The sequence below is a fragment of the Alexandromys fortis genome, unplaced genomic scaffold, assembly GCF_014885135.2.
Source record: "Alexandromys fortis isolate MF-2015 unplaced genomic scaffold, M_Fortis_MF-2015_v1.1 scaffold_108, whole genome shotgun sequence".
NCBI classification, from domain to species: Eukaryota; Metazoa; Chordata; class Mammalia; order Rodentia; family Cricetidae; genus Alexandromys; species Alexandromys fortis.
In genome coordinates this window covers 4,522,843-4,527,556 of record NW_026067994.1, presented here as the reverse complement: position 1 = coordinate 4,527,556, position 4,714 = coordinate 4,522,843, and positions in this window count along the sequence as shown.

The following is a 4,714-nucleotide window of genomic DNA, read 5'->3' as shown; positions in this document are numbered from 1 at the left end:
AGACTATAATTAAGTCGGATTATCTGAGGGACTGGTTTGACATTTGAAAAATTAAAAAAACCCTAAATGCAATATACAATATTAACATAATAATACACCAGAACAACCTGGCCATTTCAGTAAGTACAGAAAAAGCATCTGACAAAATTTAATATATGTATTTTTTTTTTTTTTTTGGTTCTTTGATGCAGAGTCTCACATAGGTCAGATTGGCCTCACATTCGGGATCGCCCCACCCTCTGTCTGTTCTCACATGCTGTGAGATAATATCCAATAACGTTGCCTCTTTTGCCATATCTTTATTTTTGAGAATTTCATGCAATGTGTTTTAACTCTACTCATTTCCCTCCAACTCCCCCTTTGTCACCCTTTGCATTCTTCTGTCTCTTTATACTCAACTTAGAGGTTGTGTTTTCTCCCAAGGAGTCCAGTTTGTGCTACCCAGCTAGTCTTGGGATTGGCTCCTGCCCTGGTTTGTGGTCAGTCTATCAGGAGTTACCTCACTAAAGAAAACACTGACTTCCCCTCTCCCAGCAGCTGCCAAATGCCAATCTAGTGCCAGGCTCTTCACCATTTTAGCAGTGCTAGATATGGGTTTCCTCTAGAGGGTTTTGAGTGATTGGTTATTCCCCTAACATGTGCCAATATTGCGCCAGTATGTCTTATGGGTAGATCACTTTTATAGGCCACAGGGTTTGTAGCTGAGTGATACTGATGACTACTTTCCTCCTCTAGTGGTACGGAAATTGCCTTCCAGCACCATAAGCCCTCATTAGTAGGGGTGAGGCTTCCAATTAAATACTAGCTTGATTGATCTATGTTCAATGACGTAAGTTGTGTTTTCAACAATCAGGTGGCATCTGGTTGTGGAGGGTAACCAATGGCTTTGGCAATAGCCTGTATTGTTTTGGGGGTGGTGTCTGTGGGACCTCTTTGGTCAATGGCTCAACAAGATGGAATACATTCCTGGCACTGAATGTTTACCTCTCCACCGCCACCAGGTAGCTTTTGTTGGCCTGGAACTTGATAGGTAGACCAAGCTGATGTGCTTGCCTCTGCCTCCCCAGAGCTGGGATTAAGGGTGTATGCCATACTAATGTAGTATGTGCTGGTACTTTTGAGATCCTCCCCTATGCCTCTACTTCTAAAATTAAACAAGAGACCTCCAAGAATCGAATGAAAGGTATCTACATAACAGTCCTCACCGAACATCATATTAATGCTGAAAACAATGCTTTTCTCTTAAGGCAGGAATAAGAAAACGGTGTCCATTCTTTCTAGATCTATTTGATAATGTGTAGCTAGGGCAATCCGACAAGAAAAAGAGATGAAATGTATCAAGACCGGAAAAAGGGGAAGGAAAATTATCTGTATTTGTAGATGATCTGGTATGTAGAACATTCTAAAGAAAACCACTAAGAACATTTATATTGAGTTTAGAAAAGTTTCAGGATGCAAGATCATCCTAAAACTTAAATATCCACCGAAGGGCCTGGAAGATGGCTCGATGGACACAGCCCTTGCTATATGAGGAGCAGAGTTATGATAACCAGAACCTCCCCCCTCCAAAAAAAACCCGTCCTGGTATGGGGTCTGCTTATAATCCCAGCCCCGTGGGGTGGAAGAGAAAGAAACGAAGCATCCTTAGGATGAGCTGGCTAGGCAGGGGAGATGAAATTCGAAATCTATAGGTTCAGTGAGAGGCCCCGCCTCAGTCTATAAAGTGGAGTGTGATTAAGGAAGATACACAATGTCTACTTGGGAAAATACACATGCAATCATACACTTGAACACACATATATGCTTGCACACCACACTCATACATGCATAAAAAGTCCACTATACTTTCGTGCACTAGCAATGAGAAATTCCAAAATGAAATGAAGAATTTGATTTGAGGTAGTATTAAAAAGAACTCTTGATAATAAAACAGTTCAAAACTTAAACCTGAAAGCCCACAGCACTTTGTTAAAAGAAATTAAGACCTAAATGACCAGAAAGACCCTCCATTTTCATAGGTGGAAGAATTAATATTATTGACACTGCAATATCTCCAAATTGGCAATCAGATTAAATAAAACCATTGATTACACGCCAGCAAGATTTTCTTTCTGTGGAAATTGATAGGCTAATCATAAAATTCATAAGGAAACTTACCCCATTTCGTTATGGTGTATAATTTTTGAATATGCTGTTTAGTTTGCTATCTGTCATTAAGGATTTTATTTTTTGAGATAGTGTCTTGCTATATAGCTCAAGTTGGTATTGAACTCATGATCTTCCTGCCCCCCACCTCCTAAGTGCTCGTGTTTCAGGCATGTACCACCATACACGCTTTTTGTTTCCAAAAAGGATTTTTCTGTTAATATTCTGAAAGGTTTCTTTCTTTTTATTGTCTTTGGCTTTGGTATCAAGGAAACGCTGACTTAAAAGAATAAGTTTTCAAAAAAGTTTGAAAGTGTACACTGGTAATGACAAAACCTTAAAAAGCTATAGTAACTGAGAGAATGTGGCACTGAGGTAAAAACAATCAGGTCAATTAACAGTCTAGACTAAAATTTTAAATTCAGGGCTAATTGATTTCTGACAATGTTGCCAAGATTGTTCAATATAGAAAGGATGTTCTTTGCAATAAATAGTGGGAGACAGCTGTATATTCATCCACAAAAATGAATTTGAACACTTTATACAAAGATGAACTCAAAATAGATCATACACATAAACATAGGACTGTAACTCCCTCACTGTCTGAAAGAAAATAGGAGTAAAATTTCATGATCATAACAATGACTTCACAAGCAACAAAAGTAAGAATAGGAAAGTCAAACTTGATCAAATATCCAGAAAATTTCTGCTTTATATGACAGCAACCAAAAGGAAAAAGATAGTTCATAGAATGAAAATATTTGCTAATCATTTATCTGCAATTTGTATGAAGGATATGTAAGAAGCTTGCATCTATCAAATAAAAAGATAATCCAATCATAAAATGGCCTAGTATTTGGGGAGACAAATCTCCAAACAAGATACACATGAGGCTAAGGCACAGGAAAAGATAGTTAGCGCCATTAATCATTCATGAGATACAAATCTAAACCATAACGAGATACTATTTCATACTCATTAGTGTGTCTGATATCAGAATGATGGATAATAATGACATTGGCAAAGAATGTGAAAAAAATAAGAACCCTCGTGTTTTGATGACGGGAAGGTAGAGGGATTCAGCCATTTAGAAAATAGCTTTAACAATCTCTCAATATGTTAAACACAAGGTTGCCACACAATCCAGCAATTATGTGGAGATGTATGAGCCCAGGAGAACCGAGAACAGGTTTACAGAAAGCAGTGTGTACAAATGTTCACGGTTACACTTTTCCTATTAACACACAAAACAATCCCAGCGCCCATCAGCTAATGAGTGGACAAACAAAACGTAGCATATCTAGACAGTGAGCTTCCCTGTGGTGAGAAATGAATTAGTGATATCTACTACAATGTATGTTTGTGGGTGACCCTCACAAATATCATCTTTCATTACAGGTGTCAGTCACTAAAGAACAGATATTGTGTGACCCTATCCATGTGAAATGTCTAGTATAAGCAAAACTGTGGAGACAGAAAATAGATTAGCGGATGCCTGGGACTAAGGCCAAGTGTGTGAGAGAAATGGTTTGGCTGATAATGGCCAAGAATTTTTTTTTTTTGAGGTGGCAATATTTGGTAAAGATGGACTGAAGTAATGGGTGCACATCTCTGTGAACACACTGCAAACCATTTAATTCTGCATGCCAAATCAGTGAGTTTTTTGAAAGTGAATTGTATCTCAATTAACTCCTCAGCAAAAAGATTAAGGGTGCTGCTCAGTGGTTGAGCAGTCACCCAGCCCCAGGCCCCAAGTTCCATTTCCAGAATTGCAAAAAAAAGAGAAATTATCAATTTGCTCTTAGAACTTTCACCAAGAAAAAGGAAATATGTTTATGTTTATTCTATATTTTTTTTGCAAATATTCTTTGAAGTTTTATTTTTATCAACCCCAATCTTGAGATCATCTATCTGCTTGTCAGCCAGACAAGTTATAAACAAGATGCTGCATTTTCGTACGAAGGAGCAAGGAGCAATACTCCACAGTGAAAGGGAAGGGTCTCTAGCGAACACTGCGCTATGAAAACCCAAGTCAGGGCAACCTGGTTTGCTTTCATTTGTTTGGGAAACAAAGCAACAGAGCCAGGAAGCAGATAAGCCAGGCTGAGACCCCATCCGAGGCAGCAGAGGAGAGAAACTGTTGGGAGGACTGGCTGATCACCGGCTGAGTATTAGACTCCTTTTCAGAGCTGCTACTGGGTGAACAGGCATGTAAGGCTTTTCTTTCTTTTCCTTTTGTTACATATATTTGTGGAATTTGCTAAATGGCTGTTTAGTATAATAATGAAAAGGCAAAGATGGGCTTATCTGCTTGATTCTGGCAGCATAAATACGGGATACATATCTTAGAAACTATTGAAAAATTACTTCTGAAATGAGTTAGAAGAAGGCTGAAGGGATGGTAGCGGGGATAAAACTCTGAATCTTTTCATATACTTTTGGGTTTTGAGTTATACTGATGTTTAATGTTTAAACAGTTATTTGAAGACTTATGAACACATAATTGTTATGGCACGTTAGTGGGTTCAGTACTGCAGGCAAACCATTCCATCTGCTATTTTAAATATTT